The sequence below is a fragment of the Chiloscyllium punctatum genome, chromosome 9, assembly GCF_047496795.1.
Source record: "Chiloscyllium punctatum isolate Juve2018m chromosome 9, sChiPun1.3, whole genome shotgun sequence".
Lineage (NCBI taxonomy): Eukaryota > Metazoa > Chordata > Chondrichthyes > Orectolobiformes > Hemiscylliidae > Chiloscyllium > Chiloscyllium punctatum.
Genome location: NC_092747.1, coordinates 117,207,079 through 117,230,939, shown reverse-complemented (window position 1 = coordinate 117,230,939; position 23,861 = coordinate 117,207,079). Strand labels below are relative to the sequence as shown.

Genomic DNA, 23,861 nt, shown 5'->3' with positions numbered 1-23,861 from the left:
TACAAGCCTTCAAACTCACCACGTGAGCCAGAGATTCTACCCAAGATTCTGACTTTTGCAAAGGTTTGCCTTAGTACTATCATTCCCTTCCCCCATGGACCAATCCCACTCTAATCATGTGGTACTGGCCTTTCCGACATACCATATCATGTTATCCTTCTTTCATAGAATCCTGATGGTGAAGAAGCAGGCCATTCAGCCTATTGAGTCCCCACTGACCCTATGAAGACTGCCTCACCTAGGCCCATCCCCCTACCCTATAACCTTGCATTTCCCATGGCTAGCCCACCAAGCCTGCACATATAGGTCACTATAGGCAATTTAGCATGGCCAAACCACCCAACCTGCACATGATTGGACTCTGGGAGGAAACTGGAGCGCCCAGAGAAAACCCACACAGACACAGGGAGAATTTGCAAACTCCTCACAGACTGGCGCCTGAGGGTGGAATCGAACCTGGGTCCCTGGCACTGTGAGGCTGCAGTGCTAGCCACTGAGCCACTGTGCTGCCCCTTTGATGACTGTACCTTCAGCTTTCCACGCCCATTACTCAGCAATTCCTCTCCGTTACTTTTCCTCTTCACCTTCCTCCTTTATGGTCATCTTTGAAATCTCTTTTTTGATCAAGTTCTCTTTTGCCTTTCCTAATCACCTTTCTTTATCACACCCATTATCAATTTAAAGAGGCCTTGCGATTTATTTCAACATGATGTAAATTCTTGATTTGTTATTGAAGGACAAATTACAGAAACTCACAAAAATTAAGCAGATTTAAATTCAGTTTAGTTCCAACCTTATTCCAACTTGATATCAGACTGATTGGATTGGTGGTTCCTGGACATATCACAAAGCGAAATGATATGTCAGTACACACTGACAATTTAGGTCTGTTTGTATCTAATGGATATTAGGCTGAAGAATACATTACAATTGATTAAGGAAGCAATCTGTTGTTTCATAGATTATGGAGCAGATGTAAATCACTTGAGATTTCAACTACATTACACACTTAATAAATCAATGGGGTATGATACTGAGTACTGCAGTTATGGGAGATTTGTCAGACATATTATAAACCATGGCCAGCTTCAAGTATTGTGAAGTTGACAATAGCTTTGTACAATAAGAGCTAATGTAATCAGCATATTACATTACAAATGTTGAGTTTCAGATGATTAAAAATCCATTGCGTTTCTTTCAATTCGCTCAGACGTTGAAATCACTTATCATAAATATATGGTTGGAAGGGATATGCCTATTTCTATAACAGTAAGTCTAATTATTTTGAAAGTTTGCAGTGGTGTTAGACATAATCAATACATGATTACTTTGCAGCAATAAAAAATATTTTCGCACAGTCAGTCCATGCTGCTCTTGGAACTATATTGTAATGAAAATAGTAAACAATTAGTAAACAAATAGTAAACAATTAAGTGAATAAAGAAAAGCTGAGAAAGAATAGGTGTATCTTCCAACCATAATATATAGGTGGGCAGAATTTGCTTTCATTGCCTCTTGACAGATAGACATGCAAAAGAAAACGTGTAATCGATCCAGTGTGAATTCGTGTCTGAGGAGCATAGAAGCTGTTTGATGAAGAAAGCTCAAGGCCCAGCTAATTCTATCATCCTTGTAACCACTGTTACAATGAAAAAGGAAGTTGTTCAACAACTTTTGTTTTTAGCCTTTAGTGCACGAGTGCTTCACTGAGCAAGCCAGCTTTTGTGGCTCATCCTGTAATGATTCTGCGGAAGGTGATGGTGAGCCACCTTCATGTCCATCACCTTTACAGGATCTTCTGCACCCCACTCCCAAGTTCATCTATCGACCATGCCAAACTATCTGTACATTAATACATTCTTTTTTAATGTTTGCAGCTTAAACAATGCAAAAAGAGAATAAAGCTGCTGTCCTAGAATGTTCTGAAGAAGGCTCTCATGGACTCATGGGTGGGGTGGCCTTGTTGGTAAGGGAGGATATTCAGTCCCTTGCGCGGGCGGACCTAGAGTCAGGGGATGTAGAGTCAGTGTGGATAGAGCTTCGAAACACTAAGGGTAAAAAGACCCTCATGGGAGTCATCTACAGGCCCCCAAACAGTAGTCTGGATGTTGGAGGTAAGTTGAATCAGGAGCTGAAATTGGCTTGTCGCAAAGATGTTACTACAGTTGTTATGGGGGATTTTAACATGCAGGTAGACTGGGAGAATCAGGATGGTATCGGGCCTCAAGAAAGAGACTTTGTGGAGTGCCTCAGAGATGGATTTTTAGTGCAGCTGGTGCTGGAGCCGACCAGGGATAAGGCGATTCTGGATCTGGTATTGTGTAACGAACCAGAATTGGTCAGTGACCTCGAAGTGAAGGAGCCATTGGGAAGTAGTGACCATAATACAATAAGCTTCAATCTGCAATTTGAGAGGGAGTGGGTACAATCTGAAGTGACAATATTTCAGTTGAATAAAGGGAAATATGGAGCTATGAGGGAGCAACTGGCCAAAGTTCAATGGTTTAATACCTTAACAGGGAAGACCGTGGAGGAACAATGGCAGATATTTCTGTGTATAATGCAGAAGATGCAGGATCAGTTCATTCCTAAAAGGAAGAAAGATCCCAGGAGGAGACATGGGCGGCCGTGGCTGACAAGGGAAGTAAAGAAACATATAAGGTTAAAAGAGAAAAAGTATAACTTAGCGAAGATAAGCGGGAAAACGGAGGACTGGGAAGCTTTTAAAGAACAACAGAGGATTAGTAAGAAGGAAATACGCAGAGAAAAAATGAGGTACGAAGGTAAACTGGCCAAGAATATAAAGGAGGATAGTAAAAGCTTTTTTAGGTATGTCCAAGGCAAAAAAATGGTTAGGACAAAAATTGGGCCCTTGAAGACAGAAGCAGGGGAATATATTACTGGGAACGAAGAAATGGCAGAGGAATTAAATGGGTACTTCAGATCTGTGTTCACTGGGGAAGACACAAGCAATCTCCCTGAGGTAACAGTGGCTGAAGGACCTGAACTTAAGGGAATTTCTATATGCCAGGATTTGGTGTTGGAGAGACTGTTAGGTCTGAAGGTTGATAAGTCTCCGGGACCTGATGGCCTGCATCCCAGGGTACTGAAGGAGGTGGCTCGGGAAATCGTGGATGCGCTGGTGATTATTTTCCAGAGTTCAATAGAATCGGGGTTGGTTCCTGAGGATTGGAGGGCGGCTAATGTTGTGCCACTTTTTAAGAAGGGTGGGCGGGAGAAAGCAGGAAATTATAGACCAGTTAGTCTGACCTCAGTGGTGGGAAAGATGCTGGAGTCTATTATAAAGGATGAAATTACGGCACATCTGGATAATAGTAACAGGATAGGACAGAGTCAGCATGGATTTATGAAGGGGAAATCATGCTTGACTAATCTTCTTGAATTTTTTGAGGATGTAACTCGGAAGATGGACGAGGGAGATCCAGTGGATGTAGTGTACCTGGACTTTCAGAAAGCTTTTGATAAAGTCCCACACAAGAGGTTAGTGAGTAAAATTAGGGCGCACGGGATTGGGGGCAAAGTACTAGATTGGATAGAGAATTGGTTGGCTAATAGGAAACAAAGGGTAGTGATTAACGGCTCCATTTCGAAATGGCAGGCAGTGACCAGTGGGGTACCGCAGGGATCCGTGCTGGGACCGCAGCTTTTTACAATATATGTAAATGATATAGAAGATGGTATCAGCAATAACATTAGCAAATTTGCTGATGACACAAAGCTAGGTGGTAGGGTGAAATGTGATGAGGATGTTAGGGGATTACAGGGTGACCTGGACAAGTTAGGTGAGTGGGCAGATGCATGGCAGATGCAGTTTAATGTGGATAAATGTCTGGTTATCCACTTTGGTGGCAAGAACAGGAAGGCAGATTACTACCTCAATGGTATCAAATTAGGTAAAGGGGCTGTTCAGAGAGATCTGGGTGTTCTTGTACACCAGTCAATGAAGGCAAGCATGCAGGTACAGCAGGTCGTGAAGAAGGCTAATAGCATGCTGGCCTTCGTAACAAGAGGGATTGAGTATAGAAGCAAAGAGGTGCTTCTGCAGCTGTACAGGGCCCTGGTGAGACCACACCTGGAGTACTGTGTACAGTTCTGGTCTCCAAATTTGAGGAAAGACATTCTGGCTATTGAGGGAGTGCAGCGTAGGTTCACGAGGTCAATTCCTGGAATGGCAGGATTGCCTTACACGGAAAGACTGAAGCGACTGGGCTTGTATACCCTTGAGTTTAGAAGACTGAGAGGGGATCTGATTGAAACGTATAGGCTTATGAAAGGATTGGACACTCTGGCAGGAGGGAACATATTTCCGTTGATGGGGGAGTGCCGAACCAGAGGACACAACTTAAAAATACGGGGTAGACCATTTAGGACAGAGATGAGGAGAAACTACTTCACACAGAGAGTGGTGGCTGTGTGGAATGCTTTGCCCCAGAGGGCAGTGGAGGCCCAGTCTCTGGATTCTTTTAAGAAAGAATTGGATAGAGCTCTTAAAGATAGTGGAGTCAAGGGGTATGGAGATAAGGCTGGAACAGGATACTAATTAGGAATGATCAGCCATGATCATATTGAATGGCGGTGCAGGCTCGAAGGGCAGAATGGCCTACTCCTGCATCTATTGTCTATTGTCTATTGTCTATTGACTCAAAATTTTAACTCTCTTTCTCTATCCACAGCCAAGCTGCATTTCTTAATTACTTTCTGTCTGAGAGTAATTGCTTGTAGTACCCTGTAGTAACAGGAAAGGTCTTGCACATACTGCAGACTTTCTGTAAATGTCAAACTTATTTCCAGCAATTCTTTTTTCATCATGTTTTCTCCTGAATGTTTCTTTCACAAAACCTCTTTCCAAAAAGTAATATCCCCCAGCTCATTATGAACAAGGTATTGGTTAACAGTTAATGAGAGTCCTATTGGTGGATGAGCCATTTAGAATTCAGAATATAAAGTTATTGAACTCGATATCGAGTCCTAGAGGCTGCGGGAATGCTCTGTCCATAAGAATGACCCTGAGTTTCCAGTTGCCTGATTGAATTGCAGTGCAGACTCGATTGACTGAATGACTTAATTTCTGCTCGTATGTCTTATGGTCTTATAGTCATCACACCACTGTGATCCCACACCAACATTTCTGTCACCAGCTTGCTACAGTGTTCCACTGAGCGTCAGGTCAAACTTAAAGAACAATATTTCATTTTCTGCTTGGGACCCTGCAGCCTCTCACATTCAACATCGAGTTCAATAACTTTAGACCCTGATTCTATCCTTCCATGTATTTTACCCACCCCCACAACTGATGCCGTTATGACATGGGTTGCTTTTAGCAGAGCCACCCATTCCCACAAACTCTTAGGCCCGTTATCACGTTATATGTTTGCATTCAGCACAGCTTACCCATTGTCTCACTCTTAGCTCTCATTATAACATTCAGCATTTCTTCTGTCTGATATCCATTATTTCCTTGTTTACCTACTCCTTTCCTGTCACTCTCTCTTAACTCTGTCTCTTCCACCTATCCACTCACCTCTCCCATTCTCCCCTAACCCTTCTCCTCATTTGGCTTCAGCATAATTACCAGCATTTAGCTCAGAGTGGTGCTGGTAAAGCACAGCAGGTCAGGCAGCATCCGAGGAGCAGGAAAACTGAAGTTTCGGGCAAATGCCCTTCATCAGGACTTTTGCCTGAAACGACGATTTTCCTGCTTCTCAGATGCTGCCTGACCTGCTGTGCTTTTCCAGCACCAGTCTGATCTAAACTTTGCTTTCCAGCATCTGCAGTCCTCACTTTTGCATAATTTACCAGCAATTCCTAGCTACTAACAGTTCTGATAATGGCTCCCTGGACTTAAGATGTTAACTCTGCTTTCTTCCCACAGATGCTGCCAAACCTGTTGAGTTTCTCCAACTACCTTGGAAAGTTGACATCATTTATGTTCCTCAACTTCTGCTTCAATCTCATTGGGCCTCTTTATGGCTTCCTCATAGATTCCTTCTTCTTTAAGAGGAATAATTCAAAAGAGCTTGAGTGACTAGTAATCCTTAGAGTCAAAGCTGACAATATATATGCATCAGATTTGCACAATGACTTGTTTCCTGTTAATGAGCAGCATCTTATTTAGATATCTTCAAAGATGTGTGTGCATAAACTCCCAGTGGCTAGATGTTTGGGAGCACAACCCTGGGAAAAAAATGTTCAAAACTCTGACTGATGCCTGCACATTTCTCCAGCTGCATTGGTCCTACACCCCCCACACACCTCCAACCCCAAGACTGACCAGTATGATATACAGCCTTCACAACACAGTGAAGTCTGTAATAGATCCTTAGGAACCATATTCGGATTAAAGATAAAACATTCTAAGATCTGTCCTTGATGGTTGCTGGGTGAGTTTACATGGACAGTGCGATATCAATTAAAGACATGGACTGGCATGATTTAGTCCGAAACTGAAATGAGGGTTAAAATTGGCAATGGGAACGATTGGGGTTCATGAGTTGGCATAGAGGGTATGGGGTTTATTTGAAGGGAGTGGAATGAGATGATTTGAATTTCCATGAGGAGGTACGTGGAGGTGAGAAGAAATTAAGTCTGAAGGTTTGAAGGCTATGTTTTGTTTTACATTTTTTAAAACAACTCAGAAGGAGTCCTAGACCAACCAGAAGGAGACAGGCATTTCAAACAGCAGGTTTTGGCATTCAGTAATCCCTTTGTCTATCCAAATGGGTCCCAGGACATTGGACTTGAGTCTCGTTGGAACCCATTCTTCTACAATGAAAATTTGATCATTGGTTCACATTGCCCTGAGTTGGTGCGCCCCAAACTCAAGAGTAAAAAAGTGGCTCAGCGAATAATGATAAATGATTGCTTCAATAAAGTTTGCATGGGAATAATTCTTTAATAGATATGGAGATGGTTTTCCTATCCAGGCAGAGTTGTAAGGACTAGGAATAGATGTGTGTCAGGTGATGGGGTACAAAATTCAATTATACACCCCGTAGCAGTCCTCATTCAGGTTACTATTCCTCCTGAGGGAGAAATCTGCAATCTGTACCAAAGTCCTCTGTTGCACTGTAGGGAATATAGGTGCCATTAGGGAACCAGAAGCCTGGAATACAGGCTGGCAGAGCTGCCCCTCATTTTGTCATTGTGATAAACTGGTTGCAAGTTATGATAGGGAAATAGAATATCCGCTTCTGAGAAATTGGGTGGGGGGGGGGAGGGGGGGAGGTGGCTGGGGGGGGAGGTGAGCAACAAGAGTTACCTCATTAGACATCAGGGAAATCTTTCCTTTTAGCAATCAATCCTTTGTTATCCAATCATGTCTTCCTGTCTTGCCTCCTGCTCCACCCCCTGAGAAGCTGTCACCTTCCTCAGCCTGACTGTCCTGGAGATTCATACATGTCTGGAGGGCGATGTTATAAAAAGCAGATCGCACCACCAAAGGGATGGAAATGATGGCAGGATGATATTGGAAAGTGCATCCTGACTGATCCAGGCACCGTGATCTGATGGCCTACACAATGGTTACGCTGCTAAGCGGTTGGCAGTTTTCACATTACCTCTGTTTCTGGGTCTTCCAGAGATGGAAGAATCAGGATTTATCTAGTCCTCTTGGATCCATCCAAGCATTCGGAGGATATATTGAAGATCTGAGGCAGATGAAGAAGGAATCATGACAATTGTCAGGAGAATGGGAGCACATGTGAAGGAAGCTCTTGATGTGATAGCTGACCAGGAGAATGTTCAGGAAGTGGAAGGCATCCACGTTAATATATCTAATAGGCGGTAACTGGGTACCTTGATGGTCACTGGGTGCAACTGATGATGCCCTACACTAGGGTAAGCCAAAGATGAAGGTGAAAACTAATGTCAAATCCTCTCCAGTTATCACAATATTTCTTAGCTACTGATTTCCTCAATCTTGCTCTCATTGGACGTCCTGGTTCCGACTAAAACCATTACACTGTTCTCCCCTTATTATTCACCCAGCAGCGTCCTAACATCCTTATTTCTTCTTCCTCGCAATTCAAAAGAGGTAGAATTCAAAGGATGTTGCAGACAATTGGTTTAGATATTCACTGTCAGTTCTTTTCAGACTACTTTAAACATTATTATGTCCTGCTTTCATCTGCTTAAATTACTCACTGTTCCAGGAACATCCTGGATAATTCCATCCTATTTCTCTTCAGCAATCCACCTTCTTAAAGACATCTTCAGAGTCCCACACCCTCACCTCCAACAGTCAGAGATATCATGAACCCCTTTGGTACCAAGATTGGGACTAACTGATCAGCTGCTTCTAACAGGCCACAGCTGTCCACTCAACTATCTGCTGAAACTTCCTAGAGCCCTGAACTCTCATTTCTCTTACATTTCCTCCATGTCTCCAGCGAACTCATTTACTCCATGAAAACCAACTTCTGTTCTGTTGATCCTATTCCCAATATATTGCTGATCACTAAACCTTCCTTCCAAGCCCCTCATGTTAGCCAATGTGGTAAATATCTCTTAGCTGTTGTTGCTCTTTCATTTAAATATGCTGTTATCAATTCCTTCCCCACCACACCCACCCAAAATAAAAAACACTTAATTTCCCTTTGTTTGCAAACTATCAACTGCTATCTCCAATCTCCCTCTCTTTTTCAAACTTCCTGGACATGTAATTGCCTTCCAGATCTACTCCCATTTCCAACAGAACACCACGTTCTTCCAATCAGACATCTGCACCTTCCATTATCTGAAAGGACATCCTCTGTGATGTCAGGAAAAGGAAACATTCCCTCCTCGTCCATCTCCAACTGTCTGCCATCATCGATGACCATTCTCCTTCAAAGCCTATACACTGATAGCAGCTAGGTGAGACTGCTCTTACATGATTCCATTATTACCTAATCTAATCATAGCCTGGAAGTCACGTGCAATGCCTTCTCTCCTTGTGATTACCTCTTGTATTACCTACTGTACCTTGATTCACACATATCTATAATTTACGCGTGATACGGCATAGGTTTAGGGTGAGAGGGGAAAGATATAAAAGAGACCTAAGGGGCAACGTTTTCACGCAGAGAGTGGTATGTGTATAGAATGAGCTGCCAGAGGATGTGGTGGAGGCCAGTACAATTGCAACATTTAGAAGGCATTTGGATGGGTATATGAATAGGAAGGGTTTGGAGGGATATGGGCCGGGTGCTGGCAGATAGGATTAGATTGAGTTGGGATATCTGGTCAGCATGGACAGGTTGGACCGAAGGGTCTGTTTCCAACTTTTCAATCTCCTTCAATACTATCATTCCCAATAACAATTACTCCACCAATCATGTCTATGCCCTCTGTTGCCTAGACTACAAGGTCTGGAATTCCACCCTAAATCACTTGGCTTCTCTACCTCATGTTCTTCCTTCCAACCATGTCATAGAATACTCTATTACAAAGATTTTGATCATCTGATTGTGTGAGTGTAAACTTTTAGGAGAAAGTGAGGTCTGCAGATGCTGGAGATCAGAGTCGAGACTGTGTTGCTGGAAAAGCACAACCAGTCAGGCAGCATCCGAGGAGCGGGGGAATCGACGTTTCGGGCCAGAGCCCTTCATCAGGAATAAGGCTGAGAACCTCGGAGGTGGAGAGATAAATGGGAGGGGGCTGTGAAGAAGGTAATTAAGAGGGCAATAGGTGGATGGTAGTCGGAGAGGAGGCTGGAGCAGATAGGTGGGAAGGAAGATTGACAGGGAACAGGTCATGAAACGGGGCTGAGCTGGAAGTTTGGAACTGGGCTAAGGTGGGGGGAGGGGAAATGAGTAAACCGATGAAGTATATAGAGTAGTAGGCGGTGCATGGCTGATAGCATGGAGTAATATTTTGTTTATTAATATTGCTCTGAAGCACCTTGCAATATTTCAATATATTAAAGCCCCTATTTAAATGCCAGAAACCAAATTTTATAGGATTCTGAATGACATGGCTATGGTGATAGGGCTCTAGCAAGGCCTAACTGAATGTCAGGAATAATCCACTGTGATTTTTAACTAAATTCTGGGTGCTGAAGTGAGATTCACACCAGCCAATGGTGAGTTGCAGATTAAAAGGGATTATTGCTTGTGAACAATCTTCTCAATTTGTAGATTTCACTTCATTCTACTGCATGTTTCACGATGAACAAACTAGACACTAAGAATTCTTTACGTTGGAAATCAGAGAAGGTACCTGGCAACTTCAGCTCACTACTGGCTACGACGAGCCTCCACGTTGGTCACCATGCAAATAATTCTCACGACATGCTTCATGGGCACCAGCTGCTCACATGCCTCATCAAATTTGGCATTTAATAACTACCTACCCTTGAGGGTCCTCATGGCACCTCTCAAATGCACCTGCAGGATATTTAGGAAGTAGAGGCCTGCATTTCAGGGTGCACCATCAATTCACATCAACAAGGACACTAGCTGTTACAAGGACACTTTGTGCACAGGGAAAAGTACCCTGCACACAGACTGGAGCAGGCTGCATCTTTGGGCAGTTCATCTGCTCTCTTTGCACTAACACACTCAGCACACCTACCTGGATACTCCCAGCATCCCTGCCCTGCCTATTAATGCAGTCATAAAACCAGGTCAGCTTGCCTTGCTGTTCAACAGTCCTCAGTCAAGGAGATGAACATCTTGTAGTATGTTGTCATGCTGCATCAATCTCACACCTCCATCTTATGGTATCTATCCTACTTACTGCACGTGTAGCGAGCAAGCAGCTAGGTCTTAGGGGAGTAATCCTTACCAAAATCCATGGAGGCATCTGTCAGTCAGGTAACCCTGGCACAATAGAATTAAGGGCATCCTCTAGTACCAGTCTTGGGAACTGGCTATGGTTGGATGTCTGGTCAGGGTATTCTCTGTCAGTGGGGTCCATGTTTCTGCAGTGTGGGGAGTGTGTCTTGCCTAATCCTATCGGTGTAACATTACTGCAGCGTGTACATTTTACTGAAAGCACTTAGCAACCTCTCAAGCCTTCTTCAGTAGAACCCCTGAAACACACAATTTCCATTTCCTAGAAGGACAACGATAGCCGGTCCATACAAAAGTCATCTGCTCTACATTTGCCTCCGAGAGATAAGTCACCCGAGTTTGGACATATACTATTTCTTTGTTGCTACTGGGTAAGGTCCTGGACTCTCTAATAGAATTGGGGAACATCTTTAATACATAGACTGTGACAGGTCAAGAATGGTTACCATCACCTTTCCAAGGGAATTAAGGATGGACAACAAATTTTGGCTTCACCAAGGTTTCTCATGTTATAATATTTGATAAATGCATGAAATCACCAAAGGTTTGTCTGTTAATGACACTTTTTCAGTTCCCTTCGTGTCTCAGAGATAAAATAAATCTTTTCATTGTCATAACATTTTCTACTACAAAATTTCATGGATTTTCTGTTTAATTTATGAATTATTGAAATCTTTCAGAAAAATTCAAAGGTTTGTTTTATGAGCCTTATAGTAAGCCTTATAGTTCAACTAACCAATGAGTGAAGGAAGTGGGTTAGAAGTAACAAATGTCGTTTTCAATACTTGCTAAATGACCAGAGTTAGAATGCATGAAAAGCTTATATTTATATCAACATCACATCTTTCACAATGTTGATACCTCAAAATGGTTCAAGAACAATTCGATTTCTCTTTGAATTATAGGAAATGTTACAATTTAGAAAAAATCTGTCAGTCATTGTGCACAACAAGATCCCACTAAAATAATGAGGCTTTGTGCCAGCCTGACCCTTAGACACTGTTTTTATTTTTACACTTACATCCAAAGGAGAACAAGTTACCAGTTTGGGGGAGTCTTTGCAGCTCAGTTTCTGTGTGAACAACCTATGCACCAATATCAGTGTGGAGGAATTATTGACCAAGACAGGTCTAGGGTTTTACACCTAAGAGGGGCTGCATGGAGTCAAGAAATCTCTCCTTGCATATCAAATTGGACTACTTATTCCAACATCGATTTTTCCTTGGATTGAAGAATATCTGATAACTTCTCATCCTTCACATCAACTGTTATATAATTTGTGACTAATTGGTCTCTGATAAATTCATCCTTCAAAGTTCCACACAGGCAACATTCTGCTATATGATAAAGTCATTAAAAAGGCCTCTAGTGATTCCCTTGAACATTAAGATCACTGGTTAAACATATTCTCTCAATAAATCCCTTTTCAGGTTAACGTTTGTGTCAAGTGCTCTAATCAATTCCTCATAATTCACAGTACTTTCTTCTATGTGTTGTCTTACTAGAACATCGTTAGTTATAGGGCCTACAGTAAACGTGTGCTTACTTGATGACAGTGCCCCTTCTCGCTTAAGCCTGGGCATTCTCTAATATTGAAACTGCTGCTTCCAGAGTTCTCACTTCTGGCCTCATTGTGGGATTTTGTTGCCAAATAGCTGAGGTAATGGTAAGGGCCAGTCAGAGTTGCCATTCTTATGGACTATTCCACCTGACTAACCCAAGCAAACACTTGGGTTTTTCTTTCTCACTGTTGGAGTGTTTCAATGCTGTATTTGGCCTCTTGAGAATGATGCTGAGTGGTGGCAGGGTTTCAAAACCTTGATGTTCTCTTTCCTGTCTTTCAGGATCATCCTGCTCTGTAGGCTATAATCAAATGCTTCTGAGGAATTTTCCCTGCCTTTGAAATCTTCTCCTTTCTTAGCTTTATTTTCTTGGTCTTCAAAGACTTCTCTTGGATGTTCTGATTTTCAGCTGTGTCCCTTGGATTCTAGTTCAACTTCAGATCCTGGTTCTGGAGGTTTGTCCCGAACTGTCACCGTGATTTATTTTGTACATAAACTAATACTGCTACCTGCTGGTTGAGATACTGATCTAGAATATCCCTAGCTGCGGGTATCTGAGCACTAGCTGTCCCCGCGGGTCTTTGCTTTTTATCTCTATGTAAGGCTCTTTAACCTCTGTATGTATAGTAACACTTCTTTATTTACAACTGTGCACAAGATGTTATCAAATAAAGGTCTCTTGTTCAGCGCCTCTCTTCAAATGCTTATTCTTGACTGCTGTCTTCTCTCTTACCGATGTTAGAGATATATGATCACTTACAGCATCTTCATTTACAAGGATCTCACCATATCAAACAGCATTTCCATGCAACAATGAGCTCACAAGTGAGAAACAGTTGTTAGAATAGTCAGAAGAAATACATGCACAGAAGCGATGTCTGATTACCTTATTACCTGCAGCCAGCGATGTTGTATATGTTGTATATGTTGAATTTGTAACTATGTACTTTACATCTTAGTAGAGAAAAAGAATGCATTTGGACCACATACACGAGCCCCAGTTTGCAGGAATTAATTAATTATAAGAGGTTTCCATGAAGATAGGAAAAAAGAAAAAGTAGGACAAATCAAGAAAGAAGAAGGAAGAAGAAATGTAAAAGGAGAGACATGGGCATGGAAGGAAGGAGAGAAGGGAAATAGAAGACAGACTTTCATTTCCATAGTTCAAAATCTGATAAAATCACCATCATCCTTTCAGTCCCCTAACCATAATAACCAAATTACATAGAAAGCTCGGAAAAGGAAAGCAACAAATAGGTTAATTTATGGCTTCTGATCGTAAGTAACAAATATTTTTAAGTTGACCATGCCGAACGCATTATGGAGATTGTCAGCAACTTCTGGATTTAATTTAAATGCTCTACCATTCATCAAAAAAAGTCTGCTTCTGTGAATGATGGCCTCAGGGATGAGTTCATATGCAAGCTGAAAACCCAACTTCTAGAGTTTCCTGAGATTTGGTCAGTTTATTTCATTGAAAAATATTCTACATAGGTTCCTAGAAATGTGCTCTCAACAATATCTTTACATCCAAAGGACTTTGGTGAAAATGTATAATGGTCAGTATGGATGAGTCAAGTGTTATATATTTCTCCAAATGTTTGTTTCCATTGAAATTACAAATACACCGACCATGTAAACGAACGTGTATATTTATTATTTTGACTATTTCTCTCAGATATGCAACAGCAATCAAAAGTAAGTTTTAATGCCACTTGGGAAATTGGGTTTTTCGATCCTGTGATAAAATTCTGACCTCTTTATATGTTAATTCAAGACATTCACATTACAAAATGAGAAAGGTACTCTTTAAAAATAGCTGAATTTGATTCTACTATTGTGCATGTTAATATTAAAATCAATAGCAATTTCATTTTTTTTTAAAATTTCAATTTAACCCATTCATTTTCCAAACCGATTTCCAGTCACTGTGAAAATTAAAAGCTGCAGTTAAGCATTCCTCGGCTAATGCTCGACGAGAACTCTTCCCTGAGTACCCCCCACTTTGTTCTGCTTCTCCTTCTGTTTAGCATTTCCGGCCTCATGTTGTCTGTAACAGTATCCTTTCATTAAGTGGCTGTCACCTGGCTGTAGATTTAAGAGCAGCCCCAGGGAATGTTCTCATGCTCAACATTTAGGTATTGAAGTAATGATCAATAGGTCTTTCTTTCCATGGGCTTAGTCATGTCAAAGTGACATTCAGCAAGATATATACAGTAAACTTTGTCAGAGTTAGTGCCATTGGAAATTACTTACACAAAGGCTTTTTAGTTCTGGGTTACTGACGAGATTAGAAAAAAATACATTAATTGTCTAAAATGCCAAGATTTAAAATCTCTATGGCCATTTATACTATAACTGTAGTCAGGTAGGAAATACCTGTGATTGAAGGTACAATATAAACTATCAGGTATGACATATATGATTATTTATTCTATAAGATAAAGTTACAAATGCATATTCTGATTTAAATTAATGAACATTAAATGATTAGAGCATTTCATAATGTATGATTAGCTGCTGAGGCTCATGTTCAGAAACTCATTTTCATAGTAACTACTCTCTAGATAATTTATTTACCCTCTATGATTACTGGATTAGAGCAAGCGAGCATTTGTGATTATTTATTGTGGAATGTAGCAGGTACGTGATCTATAAAGGGTCATTCGGTGATCTCAACCAAAATGTTGCAAGGATCACAATATAAATCCAAATCCCAGAGCAGATGTTGCAAGACCAGCTCATGAATCTTGTTCAGTGACAACCACTGCAAAAAACTTATGCGTGCAAAACAATAAAGGTGAACCCACAGATTGTCAGGAACCTGAGGATTTTTACTGGTATACAACTCTAAATTAAAAGGTAAATGTTGGAATAAAAGATGTTGGAATATCTTTAAAGGTACAAAACTAATTATACAGCCTTTGCAAATGCTCACCAATGGGGAAAAGAGGAAGGAAAAGGCACAGAAAAATACCAATTGCTGGCAATACCCTGAAGGTCATTTGCTAGTTGAGCAAGATGTCATGCTGTTGCTTGCACGTGTTTGCCCTGATTTCATACAGGAATCTTTCTGTAATACTGAAGTGGACCATATATGTCCAGCAGAGAAAGGAGCCTGAATAATATTTGCCGTCTTTTACCTGCAGGTGATGGTAACAGATGAGAAAGAGAACAAGTACAAGAATGCAGCACTACTACCTGTTTACATTAGATTCTGGTGCATGGGTTAACTCCACAATACATCGCCAGAACTTTCCAACAAGTACCAAGACATGGCTTGGCTGGTGGTGAGAAGGGGTCTGCCTGTGAGATCCTTTATGCACACTGCCCTCAAAGCGGCTGTGGAGGGGACGAGACTATCACACACCTCCTTCTGGAATGTGCCTACACAAAGGAAGTCTGGAGAAGAATGTGGTGGTGCTTGTCGAGGTTCGTCCCGAGCAGCTCCGTGACGCAGGACTCCGTGCTCTATGGTCTGTTCCCCGGGACGCACACCGAGACGAACATCAACTGTGCCTGGAAGATCATCAACTCGGTCAAAGACACTCTTTGGTCTGTCCGAAACCTGTTGATCTTCCAGCTGAAGGAGCTGACCCTGACTGAGTGTTGCAGACTGGCACATTCCAAGGTCCAGGACTACGTGTTGAGGGATGCGCTGAAGCTTGGGGCAGCTGCCGCCAAGGCGCGGTGGGGAAAGTCCACCGTGTAATGTCTGCCTGCCTAAGAAGAACAAGGGGCCCGCGCAGTCATTTAGGCTCTGCTGACGCCTCAGCTAAATATATGAATAATAAATGTACAGACCTGTATATACGAATGATTAATTCCGATCTCTGTATGTAAAGAAATGGAATGTATACGTATGTATGGCACCACCAATTGTACAGATCATCAAAGTATTTTATAAATAAAGTATATTTTTGAAATTTAAAAAATCCTTTACCTCGAAAAGGAAGGATAGCACCAACTGAGCCAAGCTGACATATCAGCATTTTTATGAATTAGAAACAGAAGCTTGTGGGCCACAAGTAAACTTGAAGTTGAAATCAGATGTTCAGGCATTCACAGTGATATCTTTTGTGAATTTAACAATGGAAACTGGGCAGGTTTCATCACCTACCCTCCCCAGCTCATTTATCTTGCTGTATTGTGCTTATACAATCCTTCCTGACAAAGCAAAATCTGAGGAAGGTGCAGCATGATGTCCTTCTGGTATTTTTGAGTTTACTTGGAGAAAACAAGTGGTGGATGTGGGTACAATTACAATGTTTAAAAATACATCTGGATAGGTACATGATTAGGAAAGTTTTGGAGGGATCAGGCTAGTTTGGGATTATGTTCAGCATTGACTGCTTGGACTGAAGGGTCAGTTTCCATGCTGTATGGTTCTATGACTATGATTCTTTGACTTCCACTTTATTCATACATGGCATTGTAGAGCAAGCACAGATGTGCAGGTTAACAAGAGATGGCAACCCATCAAAATAGAATCAAGAGTGAATTGATTCTACTTCCCACTCAATTCTTCAGTGACTGCTGCACAAGAAACTCCAAGTTGAATTTTTTTCAAAAAATCTTTCAAGGGAAGTGGGCATCACTGGATAGCATCAGTGATTATCAGCGTCACTAATTGCCTTTACAAAGGTAGTGGCAAACTGCCTTATTGAGCAGGTGCAATCCATGTGCTGTAAATACACTCACAGGGCTATTAGCAATAGAGTTACAGGATTTTGCACCAACGATTGAAGGAACAGTGATATATGTCCTGGTCAGAACATTGAGTGCCTTGGAGAGAAACTTGGCGGTGGTGGTCTTCCCATTTATCTGCTGCCCTTGTCCTTCTAGAAAGCAGAATTGAAGATTTGGAAGGTGTTGTCTCAGGTACCTAGGTGAATTTGTGCTGGACATTTTACAGATACACATCACTGTGACTGAATGTAATTGGTGGGAAATGTGAATGTTTGTGGATGTGGTGCCAAACAATGCTTTCTCCTGGATAATGTTAAGTATTGTTGGAGAGGCAGCGGCATGTTCGGAAGGCTTCAGAGTTTATTGGAAGGATAGATCTGACAAAGATGAATATGTTTTGCAAACAAAAACTCAATTCCTAGTTGTTGCTTTTTTCTCAGCAATCAGTTAGCATTGAGCTAATTGACCTTCTGGGGATAATGTTTACTTTGGAGTTTACTATTCAAAACCCATTGGTCCCAAGAATTCACTAAATATGTTAGATGCTAGTCTTTCTAATACAACATTGTCACATTCCATCATCTTCCAAGGGGTTAATTATGAATGGACTAAACTTTTCTTGGAATCAAGACATGCAATATGCAACAAAATCGTTGAGCAGGAAAATCGACGTTTCGGGCAGGACCCCTTCATCAGCCCTCAAACTATGATTCAGCAAACTGCTGACATATCTTGCTTCCTTATGGTTACTGTAACACATCATAGTCAGCTGAAGAGGCATCTTGAATGGCAGAATACTCTTATTGACAAAAAGCTGCTGTTTGTAAATTTTGATCAATAAAATCACAACTCATCCTTACCATCCATAATTGAACCTATAACCTTGACAAATCACATCACCACAGATCTGAGTATTTTAGACTTTTTCCAAGGCATTCCACCATGTATCAATAATGGAATGAAATTATACTAACTATATCAGAATAAAGCATCTGAAGCAACTGAGCAATGGGAAAGAGTATTTCTTATGAAACGGCAACAAAATGTCACAAAGAATGGAGAAGCCCTGAACTCGGTCTTACAGGGCATTTATCAATGCACTATCCTGTGCCCATGATTGCCTAAGAGCCCCAGTTGCTGGTGAATTCTCCAAAATACTTTGTTGTCCAGAAAATCCAATGACGCTGCAATGATTATCTCTTGCAGGTCAACATCTCCAGCTCAGAAGCACTGGTTCCTGTCAAACTAATGCATTGTGTGGGCTACTTTGTCCACAGGATGGCACAGTGGCTAAGTGGTTCGCACTGCTGCCTCACAGCACCAGGGACCCTGGTCTACAGCCTTGGGTGACTGACTATGTGGAACTTGCACATTCTCCCCATGTCTGCGTGCGTTTCTTCCAGGTGCTCTGGCTTCCTTCCACAATCCTAAGATGTGCAGGTTAGGTGAATTGGCCATGCTGCATTGCCCATAGTAATCAGGGATGTGTTGGTTCAGCGCATTAGTCAGGAGTAAAATTTAGGGAAATGGGTCTGGGTGGGTTGCTCTTTGGAGGGTCAATGTGGACTTGTTGGGCTGAAGGGCCTGTTTCCACACTTTAGGGATTCTATGCCTGACTTGAGTCTTCCAAAACAGTTTCTCTATTCAGAGCTTTGATATGGCAACTGGTTACCAGGTGGGCAGTGAATGTGCTTCAAGTACACCCTCAAAGCTTTCCAAAAAAAAAAGATACCCTCACTGTCTCAGAGGAATCTTTTGCCTGAAGCCACCCACACTTGAGAAGAAGGACCATTCAATTTCAAGTATCTCTGACATGTCCATGAGGAAGTCAGATTCAAATAGCAGAAGAATTCTGAGCATTCCACCCACCCAACTCTTCAATACCATCTGTGGTGTGGTGTGCTGATCTAGCAGCAAGCAGTTTAGTCACCTCAAGACCTGGAACGTCAGGGTGGAAGAGAGTCAGCCCCAGTTGAGGAACTGCTGAAGAAGAATGAGGGCCCAAGTTGCTGGCAAGTTAGGTGAAATAGAGGTATAGAGATATACAACACAGCAAACGGCCCCTCAGGCTTTTCAAACCACCCTGGTCAAAAACACTCACCAAACTATTCAAATCCCATTTTACAGCACTTGGCCTCTAACCTTGTATGACTTGGCATCACAAGTGCACATCTAAATGCTTCTTAAATGTTATGAGAGTTTCTGTGTCCACCGCATTTACAGACGGTGAGTTCCAGATTTCCACCACCTTCTAGGTTAAAAAAAGAGGATTTTCCTTCCATCTGCTCTAAACTTTCTGCTTTTTCCCTTCAATCTATGTCTCCTAGTTACTGATGCTTCTACCAAGGGGAAATGTTTCTTCCTGTCTACCCGATCTATGCCTCTCAATTTTATACATCTCAATCTCCTCTGTTCTAAGGAAAACAAACAGCCTCTCAAATCTCTCTTCATAGTTGAAACTCTCCAGCCCAGGTAACATCCTAGTAAATCACCTCTGCACTCTCTCCAGTGTTATTACATCCCTCCTGTATCCTTCCAGAACTGCACAATACTCTAGATGTGGCTACACCAATGTTTTATACAGTTGCAGCATAACCTCCCTGCTCTTAATATCTGTACCTCAACTAACGAAGACAAATGCACCACATGCCTTCTTAACCACTTTATCCACCTGTCCTGATAACTTAAGAGACAATAGACATGCACACCATGGTCCCTCTTATCGACAGTACTTTCCCAGGGTCCTATCATTCATCTTCTTTAATTTGTTTTCAGTACACAAGGCTAAATTTCAATAATTATTCTAATTCACACTTCTTCCTTCAGACTCTTAGAGCTAAAGTGATCAAAGGATGCTGGGAGAAAGCAGGAACAGGATGGTGAGTTGGGTAATCACAATAAATGGCAGACCCAGTCTCGAAGGGCTAAATGGGCTACACCAGTTCCTATTTTCTGTGTTTCTATGTTGCTAAGTCAGGTAAGTCCCAATGGACCTTCTTGTCCAGACTTAATGCTCAGATGGTGAGTTTCTTTCCAGTGTATTCTCCCCTAATTATTCCCTTTTCTATGAAAGGCATCAACTACATGAATCTGCTGAATAGGCATTACCTGCATCTAACAGCAGATAAATGATGGCAGTTGCATCTTTAAAGGACGTGAGTTTTGAGACAGCTTAACATTACATTGCTCAAGACATGTCATAAGATAAGGTGGAAGACTTTTCACAATTTATGTTGCCATAAATCCCATTTCTGTACGCTCTGCGGCTTTTCAGATTGACTGGATTCCCTTCAAATGTGTTGTTCTTGCAATCAGTTGTCAATTGATATAACAATGCAGGCAGCCCCAGGAATTTTGATGCTTTAAAGGTAATCACTCACAACAGCAAATGGTGAATATTGTTAAACTAACTGCAATACAATATCCTAATAGAACAGCACTTATTAAGACCTTGGTATTGAATTGCACATCTGATTTTCATGAACAATGTGAAGCTATTCCCTATTACTGCACATCAGTTTCAACGTTCCTTGTTTATACAGCTGCAATTGAGCCAAGATCTGGACTACTAGCTCATTCCCTTCTCAAATTCTTGTTTCCTGCGTTGTACCTCAGATAATTGATTCATTCTTGAATTTGCACATTATGTACATTTCATTGAAATTATATTGTCATTTTTACAATAAGATGTACAATAATTTTGGCAAACCATATACATAATCCTGAACCTATGCTGATACCTTTCACTGCAAGTACCCAACATCAGACTATGAGCTACCTTGTGAATATTAAAAAAAATTTAAAAGATGATTGCATTTGCATCCTGTTCGCTTCCATTTCTTGTAAATTTGTAAGATTCAGTAACTAAAAATTTCCTTTATATATTTGATATGCCAGATTTGATACTCCTAAACTGGTCACAATTTATGTTCAACTGCATGTATATTATTAGACTTTTACTTCCTTTTGGCAGTGAGCAGAACAAGTTAACTCTGGAAGCATTTATAGCTAAGCAAATTCTATTTTGTACTAATCTACACTCAACCAGCAAGCTTGAAACTGATATATTAGCTTCCTATTCCCCAACAGATTGAATATAAGCTCCTCATCATGATCTACAAAACTCCTTCCATATTTTTTCATCATACCTCTGCTCCTTTCTCCAGGCTTGCATACCTCTGGTAGCCTTCTGACCTGTGATTCAGGCATTTTATGTTCCTCCAACTCCCTCTACTCCGTTATAGGTGCCAGATGCTTGACCTTACTGTCAGAAATTCCATCCCCAAAACTATCTACCTTCCCCAATCCCCACTTCCAACGTTTAAAACCAATCTCAAAGAAGCACTCTACGGTGACCTTCAGATTAATTCTCCCACAGAAGCTCAATATCCATTGCACAATATTTATCACACTCCCAGCCAATGTTTCCCAAATTATTTTCACCGTGACCCCAATTTGAGGCTGGGGTATCTTTTGCCCTGAGTGAACAGTTGGAGGTTTGTGAGGATAATAAGGAGAAGACCTATGAGGGCAAGTGGACAAGAGATAGCCAATGCAGCTTCAGAACTTGTAACCCTAAAATTTCAGCTTGCCACTCAAGTCCCTGCTATATGTACTTAAAAAGGTTCATTTTGTTATTGATGATCACTGTTGGAATAATCTACATTAAACTGAAATACATATACAAGCAACATCAGTACACTTTACTGGATCACAATCAGGAGTCAGATCCTTAAATTAATTAATCTCTATTCTGCAATGATACAGAGTCCAAAGCTAGCACAATTTCTGCTAACTAGGCTAAAAAATTAAGCTAACTTAATGCAATCAAGGGGTAAACATCCAAATATCCAAATACCCTGCTCTGTATAGCTCAGTACTCAAGAGACAAAGTCTCCAAGCTATCAGGTGCAATTCACCTCCAGCATTTTCTACTAAAATGCTTCAATACAGGCTATTGTATTGATGAAGTAATAAAGCAAGGATAATGACATTGAAAATACATTAATGATAAAGTGCTGTCCCATGACACTTACAAATCTGTTTTAATCAATTTACTCCCAAATTCATAATTATTCCATGTGAAAGCACCACATATTTCCTGGGCATTTTACAGACCCTCTTCTAAGTAATTAATCATTGTCTATGCCTGTGAGACAAGTAGCTTGAGGTGCCTTTTTTTTTGTTAGCTCAGTAGGATGTTTTGCTGGTATAAGTCTATGATCCTAGCAGTCACAATTCTTTCAGTCTACGGTAGCCTTCCCACTGTTAGTTACATTGAACCATCACGGCTAATCAAGTGGGGGGGGGGGGGGGGGGGACACACACACACCAAGCAACACTGGTTGTTCATTTATCATATATCTCATGTTTATGATCCAAAACCCACATACATATGTGTACTGTGTGCCTTCACTGGGAGCTATGATGCCACAAGGAACATTATAGAGCACAACATTGTTGTGTCATGCCAATACTTCCAATAGCTAGGCCACTTTGGTGTGTCCCTACCCTGATTTCTAGCAGGATGCTGCAGGCCACACAATCTTGCCTTTCTGAGGGAGCTGCCCGTGCATTATTTATCAGGCAAGAGGATGTGGAGCCAAAGTATAGGATTGGAAATAGAGAACAAACAAAAATGGAGCAGTAAGGGAGGAGTGAAGACTGCAATGTATACATTTCCCTGCTTAGAGACACTTTAGGCAATCAAACATTTTAAGAGTTACGCAGAAATCTCAACCACACCTCTCCCCATCCCACCAACTTTCCTTTGATTCTGCCATTCTTCTAAATTGCCATCATGAAAAGTTTTAGTCAAATCAAAATACACAATCTAAATTTGTAAATTCATCATGATGTAATAGCAATAGGAATAAATTATTTGCCATTGTGTTTTTTTCTTCATACCTGTGTCCATGTGCTTCCTTTATGGCTTGGGCACAGATGGTGGAAAGGGATTGGTTTTCAGTTTAGAAAATGTCTAGAAGCTCTGGACTTAACCACCTCCCTTCAGCATTCGAAGACATTACCATCGCTCCAACCACCCAGTAACTGAGGTCAGTTCGGAGGAAGGGTCACTGGATGCGAAAGGATAACTCTGATTTCTCTCCACAGCCGTTGCTAGACCTGCTGAGTTTTTTCCAGCAATTTCTGTTTTTGATCCAGTAACTGTTCTGGACTAGCCAGTTAAGTACTGTGGCTACAAGAGGAAGTCAGAGAGACACAGAATTTTGAGACTGGTAGCTCACTCTCTAGAAACTGTCAATCATCTACAATGAGGAGAAAGTTTTGTAGCAGAGGAAAAGATGGGGGCTGGTGAAGGGCTTATGTCTAAAATGTTGACTTTATTGCTCCTTGGATGCTGCCTGACTGCTATGTTTTTCCAGTGCCACACTTTTCGATTCTATCACCTACACTGTACAAGCCAAGTGTCTGATGAGAAACTCCCCATTTTCCAGGATGAGTTCTACGTCAACACTCAAGAAGCCTGATACCATAAAATAAGAGCAGCCAATTTGCTTGTTAACCCATTGACTAGCTTAAACGTTCACTCCTTCCAACTGATAGAAAGTAGCAGCAAAATGTACCATCAGCAAGATGCACAAACTGCAACGAATTGTCAAGGTTGCTGAAAGCCCTTTCCAAATGAACAATCTCTATCATCAAAGAAGCAATGACAGCCAATCCATGGGAACACCATTTGCAAGTTCATCTCCCAGTCACTCCATTCTGACTTAGAACCATTCCTTCACAATTGGTGGATCAAAGACTTTGGGGCTTCCTCCTAAACAACACTATGGATGCATCTACATGTGAT

The 23,861-nt window shown here is 41.4% G+C and overlaps 1 long non-coding RNA gene across 1 annotated transcript in view; it reads left to right on the top strand.

The window, feature by feature from the left end:
* Positions 1 to 16,073, top strand: part of LOC140481640 (uncharacterized) — a 55,167-nt gene extending 39,094 nt beyond the window's left edge. Inside the window, exon 3 of the long non-coding RNA XR_011961571.1 lies at positions 15,505 to 16,073. This is a non-coding gene — a long non-coding RNA (uncharacterized lncRNA). The remainder of the gene's footprint in view (positions 1 to 15,504) is intronic.
* The last annotated feature ends 7,788 nt before the right edge of the window (positions 16,074 to 23,861 follow it).